Source organism: Dromiciops gliroides, chromosome 5, assembly GCF_019393635.1.
Source record: "Dromiciops gliroides isolate mDroGli1 chromosome 5, mDroGli1.pri, whole genome shotgun sequence".
NCBI lineage: Eukaryota > Metazoa > Chordata > Mammalia > Microbiotheria > Microbiotheriidae > Dromiciops > Dromiciops gliroides.
Genome location: NC_057865.1, coordinates 194,453,517 through 194,469,998, shown reverse-complemented (window position 1 = coordinate 194,469,998; position 16,482 = coordinate 194,453,517). Strand labels below are relative to the sequence as shown.

The window sequence follows — 16,482 nt, the reverse complement described above, 5'->3', positions numbered from 1 at the left end:
GGCAATGTGAAAATAGAATCTATCAGTCACCTACTGAAAGAACCTCCCAAATGAAAATATTCAGGAATGTCATGGCTAAAACCCAGAACTTCCAGGCCAAGAAAAAAAAATACTATAACCAGCCATAAAGGAATAATTTAAGTACCTTTGAACTTGAACCATAGTCAAGGTCATGTAAGACTTAGCAGCAATCATGATAAAGAAAAAGAGATCTTGCGACATGAGACAAAAAAGTATGAGGATAAGGTGGTAGGAAATATACAATTAATAATCATAACTGTGAAAGTGAATAGAATGAACTTACTCATGGAAGGGTATAGCAGAGTGCATTAGAAAGCAGAACCCAGCAATGTTTGTAAGAAACAATATGAAACAGATTCATATAGAATTAAAATTAGGGGCTAAAACAAAGTTTATTATGCTTTAATTGAATTTTTAAAATAGGGGGAGCAATTGTGATCTAAGAGAAGGCAACAATAAAAATAGGCTTAATTAAAAGTCAAACGGAGAAACTACATTATATAAGCAATGCACTATAGATAATGAATCAATACCAAGTCTTAATATTTAATATTAATAATATTTATTTACCAAATGACATACCATTTAAAGAAAAGTTAATCATATTATAGGGAGAGAGAGACAGTAAAACTATAATAGTAGGAGGCTTCAATTGACTATTTTCAAATCTAGATGCTAACAAATAAGAAAAAATTAAGGATAGAATTTTAGGAAGCATATATGATAGATCTTTGGTCATTACTGAATGGGAACAAATAGGAGTATACAACTTCATGAGCTGTGTATGGTGCTTTTACTAAAACTAACTATGTATTAGGACATAAAACCCTCACAAATGCAGAAAAGCAGAAATATTATGAACAAAGACCCTTTGAAGAAAGGATTAAAAATTTGAGACTAGATCATTTAATCCTAATCATTAAAAACAACAGAAAGTTTCATCAAAGAAAAAGATAACAGTGGACAACGTATCAGCCAAAGCAGCTTTAGGGGAAAAAATATACATGTCTAAATGCTTTCATCAACTTGAGAGAGAAGGAATGGATCAATAAATTGTTCATGCCACTAAAAAACTAGAAAAGAGTTATATCAAAAACCTCCAGCTTAAAAATTAAGTAAAATTTTCTGAAAACCAAAGAAATTAACAAAATTGAACACAAAAATTAAATTAATAAATGAAACTGAAAGAATTAAAAATGAATAGTATATAATTAGTTTGATTTTTAAAGTAGAGGAGAGAAAAACAAAATTATCAATATCAAAAAATGAAAAATAATTCACAACAATAGAAAATTATATAAAGGAAATATCAGAAAATGTCCCAATTACATGTCAATAAAACTGTTAATAGATGAAATGGATGAATATTTTTAAAAAACAACATCCAGATTAACAGAAGAAATGGAGAATTTAAGTGAACAGTTTCAGAAATAAAAATTGAACAATCCATGAATAAATTCCCAAAGAGAAGAAAAAAATAACAAACTAGAGCTAGATGATTGACAGCTCATCCACTCTTCAACTTCACCATGCTGCTAACTCAAGCTTTGACTGATTGTACCTCCTTCAGTTTTTCTCCCCTCTGTTTGGAGGCTAGAGAGTGGAGTATCACACTCCTCCCAATGCCTATATTTAAAAAGGGCAGAAACTGCCCTTAGATTAATCTACCTTGTATCTGCTGCCCTGCCTGGTTTCAACTTCAAGGATACCCTTTGGTATCTCCTCCCCAACCCTGTCTACTCCACTTTCCTACCTCTTTTTGTATGTTGTTTTGCCCTTTAGATTATAAACTCATTGAGTTCAAGGACTGTTTTTCTTTTTGTTTTTTTTATCCATAGTGCTTAGAGCATGATGTAGACACTTGCTAAATGTCGATTAGATTGTATTGTATTGATTTACTATTGAATATTGTGAAATATTCAAAGAACAATTAATTCCAATATTCTAAAAACAAAAAATTAAGCAAAAATGGAAAATAACTCCTTTTGTGATACAACTGTAATTTTAATACCTAAATCTTAGAGAGACAAAATATAGAAAGAAAACCAAAGAACAACATTCCCTGAAGAATATTAATGCAAAAACATTAAATAAATTATTAACAATGAGGCTGTAACAACATAGTGATACAATTATACACAATGACCAAGTTGGATTTATCTGAGTAATGTAAGGGTGGTTTGATATAAGGAAAATTATAAGTTTAATAGGTCACATTAAAAACAAAAATAATGAAAGCTACATGATTATTTCAATAGATTCTGCAAAAACTTTGAACAAAATTCAATACTCATATTAAAAATGGTAATGACACCAAAAACATAGGCGTAAATAGACTTTTTCTTAATATGGCATATAGCATCTACCTAAAAGCAAAAACCATCATTATATGTAATAGAGAAAAGCTAGAGTTATTTCCAATAAGATCAAGGTTAAAGCAAGGATGACTATTATATTATCATCACTATTATTTACTATATGGATAAAATACTAGCTATAACAATAAGGAAAGAAAAAGAAATGTAGGGAACAAGAATTATTCTTTAATAGATAAATGGTCAAAGGATTTTTTCAAAGGAAAAATGCATGATATCAATAACTATATGAAAAAATGTTCTAAGTCACTAATCATTAGATAAATGCACACTAAAACAACTTTGAGGTTCTACCTCACATCCATCAGATTAGCAATGATGATAAAAGGGCAGAATATTACAATTGTTGGATGGGTTGTGGGAAAACAGAGATGATGGTACTCAGAATGTAGAATGAGACAACCCATTTCCACACATGCTCAATTTGAGAATTTGTGTTTTTTGAATACGCATGTTTGTCACAACTGTCTTCTTTCCCTTTTTCTTTCAATGAAGGTGGGGACAAACTAAAGGGAAAAGGAGACCAGCAATAGGTTGCTAAAAAAGAAAAAGAAAGAAAAGAGGATCACTGAAGTATTTTAAATGCACAGAAGAGAATAGAAAGCAGGATAGCTTTGAAAATTCATGTTAGGGGCAGCTGGGTGGTGCAGAGGATAAAGCACTGGCCCTGGATTCAGGAGGACCTGAGTTCAAATATGGCCTCAGACACTTAACAATTACTAGCTGTGTGACCCTGGGCAAGTCACTTAACCCCAATTGCCTCACCAAAAAGAAAGAAGGAAAGAAAAAAGGAAAGAAGGAAGGAAGGAAAGAAAGAAGGAAAGAAGGAAGGAAGGAAGGAAGGAAAGAAGGAAAGAAAGAAAATTGCATGTCAAAATTATTATATAAAAGTAAGTCATAGTTAAGACTGAATTATGATTTTATATGCAATTCTCTTTCTCTGTTCCATTTTGTAAATGGAAATGTTCATTTTATGTGTTCACTATCAAATTCAGAATAAAATCATAAATTTAAAAAAAGATTTACCATAAAAAGTATAGGTGGATATTCATATGCTAATCTATGATTTTGGCAAACATTAGTACATATTGTATCAACATTACATATCAGTAAGATACTAAAACAATTTTTAGGCTCAGTATTAACATTTTTCTAGCTCCCTCCCTATAACTCCGGACCAGTTTTCTTTGGATTTCTTTCTCTTTTTTCTGTCATTACCTCTCTTCCTCACAATTCAATCAAACAATTATTGGTTAAATATTTACCATGTGTATGTAACACCCTGTTCTTGGTACTGAGGATACAATGACAAAACAAAACAAAACAAAAACAAAAACAAAAACAAAAACAAAACCCCAAACAGACCCTTCCCTGAAGGAGCACACGTTCTTTTTGGGGGTGGGGATACAACATGAATACAGGTAATTTGAATAGGAAGGATCAGAAAAGGCTTTGGGTAGGAGCATCTGAGCTGAGCCTGTAAGGAAACAAAGGTTTTTTTTAAGAGGCTGAGCTGGGGATGAGGTGCATTGGAGGCAAGACACTGTGAATGGAGGTGGAACTGCTAGTCAGCCAGTCTGGCAGAAGCATAAAGTGAATGAAGGGGAGTGATAGGAAGTAAATGTGGAATCACAGATCGGAGCCAGATTGTGCGGATCTTTTAAATACTAGGCTGAGCAATGGATATTTTTTCTGAGAGGTGATAGGGAACAATCTATCAATTTTTGAGCAAGGGAGAAATATATACAGATCTATGCTTAGGAAAGTTATTTTTGAAGCATAGAAGCACTAGTGTAAAAGGTAAGCAGGGGTAACCAAGGTAACCCTAAGTGGGGGTTGGAGGGATACACCAGGCATAAGCAATTAGGACAAGGGAGGAGCAGAGTCAAGGGTAGAGTTAATGTATTGTTGAAATAGTCAAATATGGCCAAAATTTCCACAGACATTTTTTAGGAAGGCCAGAGCAGAAGTGATGGAAGGGCAGAAGGTTATGGTATAGATAGGAAAGTTTGAGTTTGGAATTATGGAAGTAACATACTTATGAATGATGATAGGATTTAAGGTTTGGCTATCCCTAAAGGTGGCTGAAGTAGAGTGAAAATATGTGGTATAGAAATTGAGAAGCTTTGTTCAGGCTTCGGATAGATGGCCAAATCCAGTTCTGGGCACCATCATATGAAGGATATTGACAGACTTGAGTATGTCCAGAGGAGGGCAGTCAGAATGGTGAGAGGACTAGAGACCCAGTGCTGGAGGCTCAGCTGAAGAAACTGGGGATGTTTAAGGCTTGGCAAAGAGAAGACGAGTGGGGATATGATTTCCGTCTTTCAGTATTTGGGTGATCGTCATGAGTTAGAGGGATTAGACATTTTTATGCTTGGCTATAGAGGGCAGAAAAAGGAGTTGTGGGTGGGAAATAAAGAGAAATAAATTCAGGTTTGATGTAAGGAAAAACATCCTAATGAATAGAGTTGTTCAGACAGAATGGATTACTTCTGTAGGTTGTGCGTTTCCTGTCACTGGAGCTCTGCATGACTGATTGTTGGGCATATAGTAGAGGGTTTGCTTGCTCAGATATGGGTAGGACTACAAACGCTCTGTGGTCACTGCCAATTCTCCTATTCTGTGATGAATTGGGAGGACGTAGTGTTAGAGAGGGAATAGATATGGATGTAGATCGAAGTCTGTAAGTATGAGAGCAGGGGGTGCTATGGAGAAGAAGACTGTGAGCCAGGTACTGGAATTCTTGAGAAAGGAGGAGAGTGACCTGCCTGTTGATAGATTACCACAACTAGGATCTGGGTTGGGTGATATAGAGAGATAAACAGAATCTCAAAAGAGGAGAAGCTGCTGACGACTGATGAGAGTAGAGGGAAGGTTTGAAAAGCAACAGTAAATAACAGAGTATGCCTAATCTTCCTCATGGCTTAATGTTTTAGATGGCATAAAAGAAGGGACAGCAAGGATTGAAGGTTATTGATGGGTTCAGTGTCTTCTGGAGGAAGCAAAGTTTCTGTGAGTAGATGATGGAAAAAAGTGTGAGAGGAGGAGGTCCAGGAAGAAGGGGGATTTGTTCATGATAGAACAGCATTCTGGAGGGCCTAATGGAAGGAGGAGGATATGGCCAAGCTAGATGGGGATGAGAGAGTGAGGATTTAATCACAGTGACTATGATGGATGGAAATAACCATAACCTGGCTTCCAACTGAGCCTGGGGCATTTTGCATGCTGCTGCATTTTCAAGGGAGTTATAACTCCTAGTTGTGGAGAATGCTGATGTGATGGTGTGGACTTGGGTGAGGGGGGAGGCATACCTAGCTACTCAAACCAGGAGAATCTGGTCTCCCTGGTCTTCCCAGAGGAGAACTATACCCTGATTTCCAGCTTCCCTCTCTAGAGACTGTGTTCATTTGGATGAGTTCAAGGCCTCTCTTTTGATCTAAGCATTATATTTTTTCCACCAATTAGGAGTTATGGCTCTCTCTTCAAATTCAGCAGTAAGCAAAACATCTCAGGCTTGGTTGCAAGCCCTCTTATATTACTAATAACAAGTTGGAAGAAGGACCAGTTGACTGGGACACCTATGCTCTCATAGTCAAGCCCAGCACCAGCTCTTTTTCAATAAAATGATTACCTTTATTAAGTATTTATTAAGTACCATTTATTAAGTGTCACTTATCAAGGCACTATTGTTGGTGCTTAGGTTACAAAGCCCAAAAGAAAAATAGTTCCTGTTCTCAAAGAACTTATACTCAATAAGTTTCTAAAATCTGTCTTTAAACACCAAATAGCAGGAAGAATGAGTTGGTCATCTGGGATGATGATCAAGTCATAAGAGGCCAAACTGAACTCAGGTCAGGTGCCATTTCATTGACCTCATCTTTTTTTTTTTTTTTAAGTGAGGCAATTGGGGTTAAGTGACTTGCCCAGGGTCACACAGCTAGTATGTGTTAAGTGTCTGAGGCCGGATTTGAACTCAAGTACTCCTGACTCCAGGGCCAGTGCTCTATCCACTGTGCCACCTAGTTGCCCCTTTTTCTTTTTTTTTTTCATTGACCTCATCTTAAGATGATCCATAGCCAGTGGTTGTATCCTTTATGTAGAGTGTGCATCTGGTGGTTGGACCTTTGTCCCTTCAAGTCTCAGTCTCTCTCTCTCTCTCCCCCTCTCCCCACTCCCTCCCTTATCCCAGACCTCCTAGTTTTCTAAAAAAGCTTTTTTATCATTTTACAACTCTGTCCTGGAGGGCCATGATAACGTTTCATATTTCTATGTCACTTTAAGGTTTCTGAAGCATTTTCCTCTCAATAACCTTGTGAGGTATATAGGATGAACCCTATTATCCCAATTTTACATATGAGGAAACTGAGGTTCAGGGAATATAAGAGTGGCTTGTCCATGGTTGCAGATCAAACCTGGTATTTCAGCTCAGGTTTCCTGATCCATGGTCCAACACTCTTTCTTGTCACAGGGACCTTCTTCAATGATTCTTAATTCACATTTGCATGCTAAAGCTAAGCAAGTACTCTGGACCATTAAAAGTCTGATTTTTCTCTCAAAAATATGTAAATACTTAAGACCCTTCATTTAACCTCTGGTAATAGAAAAGGCATCAAACTTGGAGTCAGAAGAAACAGATTGGAATTCTGTCTCTGTGCTGTGCCATGTGTGATCACTTAACTTCTCTAGGACTCACTCGCCTCATCTATAAAATGAAACTGATGATGTCCAAAATCTCTTCCAATTACAATTCCTATGATGCTACATTTTAATACATGAGCCTCAGATGAATACAAATTTACATGTTTTGGAAAGAGGTATTTTGCCATATGTTGGAAATGAAAAATAGTTGGAAGCAGGTTTATAGATGGAAAGGAAAAAAACCCTATTTTTACAGGGATGATTCTGATTATTGTTGCTTCAAAAAATGCCTCAGAGACAAGTAAAGGTCTTTTTCCAGGAACATTGAAACTGAAATTAAGCTGTTATTCCCTTATCTTCCAGAGAAAAAAGAAAGTCTTTCTTTTTTTCCCCTTCCACAGTGGTGGCAGGGACCTATGTCCCATCAGTCTCAAAGACCAACCTCTCTTCTGTTGTCCTCCTGATGAATTGTTGAGACACTCACTACAGGTACCAAAGTGAGGGCGAGAGACCAAGGGCAAAGATGTTAGGGGAGAAAGATGCCCTATGAGGTCGTCTTCTAAGAAAATCTATTGCTATTCACACTGGGATGAGGTCCATTGGGCAAAACTCCATTTAGTCTCCATCAGTTTGAGGGCTTCAAAGTTTAGTTCTTATTTACTTACCAACAGTTAAAACTACCTGTCAAGAAACTAAGTCTCTTAATGGGAATAAAAAGAGGAGGGAAGCATTCTTTCTGCCAGACACCAACCACTCTTAGGACTGATCAAAGAGGTTGAGAAGTTGAGTGTTGAAAACTAAGATGGAATTTTAAGCTGACATGGAATGTGATTTCACCAGATTGGGTTTGGTCTTCCTACTTGAACCCTAAACTGGACTTGGTTACTAGACCTGCCTACCTCTGATTACTAATTCCTAAATTCCCTTATAGCCACTCAGAGGGAGAATGTGGACAGATTATTAAGATTATGAAAAACCTGAACTTGAAAGAAGCAGAGTTCCCCCTCCAGGGAGAGGTCTTCTTGGGCTATTGGACAGAGGGAATTTTTAATATGTTTTTCTTAATGTGTAGTCTCTCAAAAATGTTTGCTGAATGACTGAGTAAATGAATAAGTAAATTAATGACAGGAGATTCCTGCTCCATTTGTCTCCAACACGCAACAGTGGCAATTCTGTCTCCCCATTCCTTTCTGTGGTAGCAGCAAGAGGGGCTACTAGACCAGGGATGTTCATTAAAGGTGATAATATCTCTAGTATTATCTGTATTTCACCTTTGTTTTCTTCCTTTATATCCTTTTTCCTTCTGTTTCTCATTCTCTTGAGAAGACAACAGAACAAAGCCTGGCTCCTTTGTTATTCAAGTCCTTTTGACCACTGTGTATGGTAGATTTGTCTTAGAAATATGTCTAGCCAATTATGTGTGTGGGGGGTGGGGGGGTAGAGGTACTATGAGTATGTAGAGACAGGAAGATATGATATAGAGTGGTAAATGGGTATAGAGGTTTTAGGTTATAGTTTATGGTACTTGAAGTCAGTGCATCTGGGTTTGAATTCCACTTCAGGTACTTATCACCAAGGTGATCATAGGCAAATCACTTATTTTCTCAGTCTTAATTTTTTCCACATTATGAAATAGGTCTAATAATGATTACCTTTCACAAGTAATGTGAATAAAGTGCTTTACAAACCTTAAAGTGCTATATAAATGTGAGTTATTATTATTCCTAGATTGTTCTGCTTAACACGGAGCTTGAGTAAACTGGATAGTAAAGCATCTGGAAGATACTCTGACCTCAGACTCCTTTTCTCTTTTACTTAGTGTTGTGTAGTGGAAAGAAGATTAGGTTTGGAGTCAGAAGACAGAGGTTTCACAATTAGTATTCAACAGATATTGATTGTGTAAGGCATCATGCTAGTCACTGGGCATGGAAAGGCAAAAATAATCCCTGCTCTAATGAAGTGTACATTCTTAAATGTCTAACATATAAACAATTAATGTGTAACATAAAAATAATGTGTAAATATGTAAACTATAAACAATAAATATAATACAAGGCTATTTAAGGAGGGACAGAGTGCTAACAACTAGAAAGATCAGAAGAGTCTTCTCAAAGGTGGTGGCAACTGACCTGAACCTTGAAAGAAGATAAGAATTCCAAGAGATACAGTACAGTGCAAGACAAAAGAGGAAGAGAATGAACAGGGTTGGGGGCAGGAAAAAGGGAAGGATGGAGCAGCACAGAGTTTAGAGAAGAGCGAGTAAGTTTAATTTGGCTGAAACATAGTTTGTGAAGTGTGAAATAAGGATGAAATACGACTGGAAACCTAAGTAGGAGCTAGATGGGTTTTAAACATCACACTAAGGAGTTTATATTTGTAAAAAAAAAAAATGGAAAGCTGCTAAAGAAAGGTCTTGGAGCAGTTAGAAAATTATTTTGGCATCTGCATAGAGGATGGATTGGATTGGGAAGTAGAGGGGTATGGAGAGCCTGAACTAGGGCATTAGCCATTCATAGAGAACAGAGCAGGTAGTAGAGTTGTGGGCATAGAATCAAAAAACCTGGCAACTAAGTGGGTATAGGTAGGAGATTAAAAACAGGGAAGATTCAAAGGTAGCTCCAAGGTTAAAAGGGTGACTGGGAAGATGCTACTGTTCTTAACAGAAATAGAGATATCTGGATGAAGAGGCATGTATAAAGAGAAAGACAATAAGTTTTGCTTTGAACATAACAAATTTAAAATGCTTATGGGCCATTAGCTTTGAAATGTAAAGCAGCCTTTTGTGACTAGGGATTAGAGTTTAGGAAAGAATTTAGGTTACATATAAATGTATTAAAACACATATACATGCACATATATATACCTGCACCCACAAGGTCCACATATGTGTACATACATGTATAATACTTGAATGCATGTAGAAATGTGATGATTAAAATCTAATGTGTGTTCGCCTTACCTGCACCCCCCCCAGTGTGTGTGTGTGGGGGGGGGTGGCGGGACTAGCTAAGATTTACTGATAAATTCGGCAGCAAACAGTTTAGGCTTTTAAGTATTTATTAAAGCTTATTAGAAGTTAGTGAAGAGAGAGAGAGAGAGTGAGCACAGGTCTCTGAAAGAATGGGAAAACCTAGATCAGATCCATGCGGGATTGACAACGAGAAAAACTGGTCTTCACCTAGCAACTCACACTTCCAAAGAGATAGAGTCCCAGCTGGTTCTCCTGGAAGCCCCCTGTGGAACTGGAAGAGGTGCAGTCCCCATACACAGCTCCAAGTTAATTGGCTGGTAGCATTCAAGTCCATTGATTGACATTACTTGAAGGTGGTCCGTGAATTGTGATGTGACTTCTGGATGCTGGGATAACCTTAGGAAGGTCACCTCATGTCTTTCTCAGCAGGGGGTGGTGCCCTGGTTCTCACAGAAAATAGACCTATACATGTATGTATGTATATTTTATGTATTTATATGTAACCTATACTCTTTCCTAAACTCTAATCCCCAGTCATCAAATTTCTGCTTTACATTTCAGAGCCAATGGCCCATAAGCATTTCAAATTTAATATGTCCAAAGTGGAACTTACTGTTTTTCTCACTAAAAGTTGCTTATCCATCCATCAATCCGTCCATCATCAATCTATCTGTCTGTCTATCTATCTGTATCTATCATCTCTTTCTATCTCATTTGGGGCCAAAATCTAAAGTTCTAGATTTATACAGACTGGGATATATGTAATCTTGGGAGTTTGTCACCCATTTCCCTCCTTCCTTTAACATCGGAATTTAACTAATTCTACCCCCCACTCAGTGTTTTCCTTGGGAATCAGAATTTTCAGATAATGTCTATGTTTCCACAATAAAAGAACAGAGTTCTCAACTTTTGGGCAAGCACCTGGGATAGCAAGACAGGACATGATTCATTGGTCCAACAGAAAAAAATAAAGGATTTGCACCCAAGTCTTTAAATAGTTAAAACACTTCTTCTGTCTTTGGTGAACCCCGTTTCCCCAAGGACCTATACATCCCTTCAGACTTATGGCACTAACTTAGTTTAATATCTTTCAAATTCTTGATTGCTAGAGAGGGAAGCAACCCTACCCTGTAGAGTGCTGCATTTCAGCCAGAGATCTCTATAACATTTCAGGCTTATAGTATTACTTTGTGATTGGATCACTCCCAATGGCAAAGCACTTCAATAGAGAGAACTCCCCCACTCCCTGGACCTGAACAACCTACCCAACTCCTGGTATCAGTGAAGGACACAATTCATATTTGATTCCTTATTCTGCCTTTGTTCCTTGATGCCTCTTTTTTGTGTGTGTGTGTGTGAGGCAATTAGGGTTAAGTGACTTGCCCAGGGTCACACAGCTAGTGAGTGTTAAGTGTCTGAGGCTGAATTTGAACTCAGGTACTCCTGACTCCAGAGCCAGTTCTCTATCCGCTGTGCCACCTAGCTGCCCCACCTTGATGCCTCTTAATTTAAGCTTCTATTTGGCCCGAGATTTGGCTCTATCTAGGAACTCTCTATTGTTTCAGTAGAACAGCTACTTCACTGATGGAACTCACATTAGAATGTAAGCTCCTTAAGGGAGAGAATTTGGAACACAAAGTTTTAAAAATGGATGTTAAAAATTGTTTTTACATGCATACCAATTGCATGCCCTCAACCAGGAAGTCCTGCGCTAATCAGAATCAGGTGGGGGAAGGGGTAGTAGCAGGCAGGCAGGAAAGGATCGCCATAGCTAAATAAAAGCATTAGGGATTTATGCCTAATGTTAAAAGGGCCAAAGTGGGAAAGGGATCAGGGAAAGAAGAATAAGCTAAATAAAAACATTAGGGATTTATGCCTAATGCTTTTATTTAGCTATGGCAATCCTTTCCTGCCTGCCTGCCTGCTACTCCCCCCCCCCCCCAACCTGATTCTAATTAGCACAGGACTTCCTGGTTGAGGGCATGCAATTGGTATGCTGGTGGTAGAAGGGAGGGACTGTTTGTGATATAAATCACAGAATCCCAGGATGGGAAGGGATCTTTGACAACCTCTAGTGCAACTTATACTTGAACAAGCATCCCCTCTAAACTATTCCCAATAAGAAGCTTGGAGACTAAGAAACTGGAGAATGTTTTTCCTGGGCCAACTATTTGCTCCTGGGAAAAGGTCTTCTCCTTTGATGACTGGAAATGTGACTTCAGAATAACATAACTGTAAGTGCTATTGGTTTATAGTCAGAACTTCCTCCTCACAACAATTACTTTCAACAGTGAACAGGAAAAGAAAGTCAGAAGTCTGAAAGTTTATGTGATGATATGTTGTGTATTATGTAGGTAAGAATTAGAAACAGGATTCTGTTATTTAAATTTAAAAAATACTAACCAAAAACACACCCACATCTAGAGGCTTTCATTTAAAAGATACCAAAAGATGGGGCAGCTCACAGGTGCAGTGGATAAAGCACCAGCCCTGGATTCAGGAGGACCTGAGTTCAAATCCAGCTTTGGACACTCAACACTAGCTGTGTGACCTTGGGCAAGTCACTTAACCCTCATTGCCCCACAAAAAACAAAACAAAACAAAACGCACAAAAAAGAAAGGATCCAAGAAAAGATACCAAAAGAATAAGATATAAGTAGCTAGTTGACAAAAGTTATCATAACGCATGGTATCTATAGAGAAGCCTAATTCCCCAAAATAAAGCTTAGCTGCTTTATGGTATATAGCCTGGCATTTAGTGGAGACTTAATAAATATTTGTTGAATTAAATTTAGCTTTGAGTTGCCCGTGGAGCTTTGTAGTAATATCTATGATAGGTCCATTATGAGTCATTATATTACTCATCCTTTCCAGAACAACTGCACCTCTTCCCAATCCTTTCCCAATCTAACTATTCACTGTTTGCTTAATCTGCTAGGATTTTGGCACCATGGGCAGTATAAGAAGGAATGAAAGTGGGGCAGCTAGGTGGCGCAGTGGACAGAGCACCGGCCCTGGAGTCAGGAGTACCTGAGTTCCAATCCGGCCTCAGACACTTAACACTTACTAGCTGTGTGACCCTGGGCAAGTCACTTAACCCCAATTGCCTCACCAAAAAACAAAAACAACAAAAAAAGAAGGAATGAAAGTAACTTCTTGGGGCAGAATAAAATAAAAAAATAAAAAAGCAGAATTCTTGCTTGATTCATATAGTCTGAGTCAGAGGAGGGAAATAAGGCTTTTGTAACTGGATCAATGTACTCTTTCTTGATGATCGCTAGGTGGATGTTGCTACCTCTTCTGATGACAGAGAGAAGATGCAACTCTTACTTTATTTGTTTTCTTTTTTTTTTTTTATGAAAGAGAATGCGGGGCTGCTAGGTGTTACAGTGGATAGAATGCAGCCCTAGAGCTAGGAGGATGTGGGCTCAAATCTAGACTTAGACAGTTACTAGCTGTGTGATCCTGGGCAAGTCACTTACCCCTGATTGCTTCAAAAATAAGGAAAGGGAGAGGGAGAGGGAGAAGGAGAGGGAGAGACGAGGAGAAAGGACAAAACAAAAATGGCCTATAATAGGGAATTGGTAGTAAATAAGTAGAAAGAGAGGTCCCAGCTGCTCTTGATGAATTCATGTCACCACCCAGATCAACAACATCCAAGGATACTAAAAGGTTTGGCAGATAGGATTGTCAAACCATTGGTATTAGAGATCTTTAAGTGATCAAGGAGGTGTCATTGGATTAAAGAAGACAATTGTGTTACAGTGGGGAAAGCAATGAATCTATAGTCAGAGGACCTGGATTCAAATCCTCCCTCTGTAGACCTTAATATCTTCATCTGTAAAATGAGGCATTTGGACCAGATGGCCTATCGAGTCCCTTTCAGCTCTAAATCTGTGATCTTATGATATGAATTTTTAGAAGAGAGGGGGCAGCTAGGTGGCACAGTGGATAAAGCACTGGCCCTGGATTCAAGATGTGAGTTCAAATCCAGCCTCAGACACTTGACACTTACTAGCTGTGTGACCCTGGACAAGTCACTTAACCCCCATTGCCCTGAAAAAAAAAAAGGTAAAAAAACCCAACCCAAACCAAAACAAAACAAAAACGAAACAAAAACAAGAAAATAGAAGAGAATGGAGTCCTGAATCCCTAGTAAAAATCTAGATGGTAGTATTAAAACAATGGTCAGTGAATACCTAAGAAAAGAAATCTCATTTCCTTTTCTGATGACATTACTTGACAGGTAGGTAAGGAGAATGTTACACATATGATTTATTTAGATTTTAGTAGAGTATTTGACAAAGTCTAACATGCTATTCTTGTGAACAAAATAGAGGGATGTGGCTAAGCATTAGTATACTCGTTTAGGTTGATTCGGAACTTGTTTAATTATCAGAACCAAAGAATATTAATGCTTGGATGTCTACTTGGAAGTATGTCTCTAGTGAAGTGCCATAAGAATTTCTGATTAGCTTTGTGTTATTTAAGATCTTTCTCAGTGACTTGGATAAAAGCATAGAGGGACAAGTTTGCAGGTGACACAAAGCTGAAGGGAAACCTAACACACCAGATGACAGAGTCAGGATCCAAAAAGATCTTGACAGGTTAAGATTTTGGGCTGAATTTGTGATAAAATTTGATTGGGATGAATGTAAAGTCACACACGTTAAAAAAAAATAGTCCTCACCGGTATAAGAGTTAGGAGGTATGGTTAGACAATAGTTTGAAAAAAATCTGAGTATTTTAGTGAACTCATGCTGCATAGGATATCATAGAATCCCCAAAGGCTAACCCATAGTTTCTAGGACTGCATAGTCCTGTCCTGTTCAGAACATTTTTGTAATATCCTGTTCAGGTCTAGGTGTCACCTTTTAGGAAGGGCATTGATAATCTGCAGACTGTCTGCAGGATGATAAACGGTTTTAAGATTATGTGGGATGCCTCAAACACTTGACACTTACTAGCTGTGTGACCCTGGGCAAGTCACTTAACCCTCATTGCCCTGCAAAAAAAAGAGAGAGAGAGAGAGAGATTATGTGGGATGATATTAGGTTGGAAGGAATAGGGATGTTTAATTTGAAGAAGAGAAGACCAAGGGTTGACATGATTGTCATCTTCAACAGTGGAAATTGTCTGTATTTGGAAGAGGGATTAGATTTTTGTTTTTGTTTTTTTTGCTTGGCAGGAGACAGAAGATCTGAGAACAATGGGTGGCAGTTATAGAAACTTATCTGATTTAGGCTTAATGTAAGGAAAAAGCCACTTGGGACTGCCATAGTTCACAGAGTTCTGGGCCCAGAGTCATGAAGATCTTCCTGAGTTCAAATCTGGACTCATAAGCTTACTAGCTATATGACCCTGGGCAACTCACTTAAGCCCTTTTTGCCTCAGTTTCCCATCTGTAAACCATTCCAGTGTCTTTGCTAAGGAAACCCCAAATAGGCTCACAAAGAATTCAGATGTGATTGAAATAATTGAACAAATAAACAAGGAAAAAGAATGATGGTTTGGGGATCAGATAACTTGGGCCCAGAATCCACCTCTGCTACTTGCCACCTATAGGACCTTGGGTCACACCTAACCTTACTGGGCTTTGTTTTTTTCATCTGTAAAATGAGAGGAGTGACCCTAGGCAAGTCACTTAACCCCAATTGCCTCACTAAAAAAAAAAAATGAGAGGAGTGGATCTTCTTTCAGCTCTAAAACCTGTGAAATTGTGGAATTTGTTAACTCTTAGACCTATCCTTAGATGGAATGGACTGCCTTGATTATAGGCTGCCAGGTTTCCCCTCCCTCAGCCTCTTTCCATGAAGGTTTGATGATCATTCATTGGCTTAGGGTCAGCTATGGAGTTTGACTCCGAATACCTACTCTTTGAAACAAGAAGGGCTTTGGATTAGAGAGAGTCAGTACTAAAGGAGTTCCATTTTTTATTGTATATCTGTGCCTCAGTCTGCTTTTATAACTTACCTTTATATAACACTTAATGTTACAAAGTGCTTTATATATGTTGTCCCATTTGATTTTCTCAATGACCCTGTTGGTATTATTTTCTCTACTTTACAGATGAGGGAACCAAGGCTCAAATATTAAGTAACTTTTCCAAAGTTTCAGCTAGTAACTCAAAAGTCATATATATTTTTTAAATGGTGAAAACCAGGATTATTTCCACGATATCTATGTGCCTCTTGAATGCAAGTTACTTACTGATCTACAGCTATGGAAAGAGGCTCTGGAATAAGAGGATATGTGTCAAATCCTGCCTCTTTAAAACTTTTAGCTTGGCCTTGGGCAAGTCATCGACCTCAGTTTCTTTATTTGTACAATTAAGAGGTCAGATTCTGGAGAGCAATTTGGAATTATGCCCAAAGGGCGATAAAGCTGTGCATACCCTTTGACCCAGCAATTCCACTTTTAGGTCTTTTTCCCAAAGAAATCATGGAAGGGGAAAAGGGACCCACATGTACATAA

General features: G+C 38.0%; 1 protein-coding gene across 2 annotated transcripts in view; it reads left to right on the top strand.

Moving 5' to 3' along the window:
• Nucleotides 1-16,482, top strand: part of GPRC5A (G protein-coupled receptor class C group 5 member A) — a 33,125-nt gene that overhangs the window by 8,747 nt on the left and 7,896 nt on the right. Inside the window, exon 1 of one of the 2 annotated variants that reach the window (XM_043968156.1) lies at nt 5,315-5,411. The exons of the other annotated variant lie outside the window; for it this stretch is intronic. The gene's annotated coding sequence lies outside the window, so the exon portion shown is untranslated. Of the gene's footprint in view, nt 1-5,314; nt 5,412-16,482 lie in introns of those variants that run through there. 2 annotated transcript variants of the gene reach the window in all.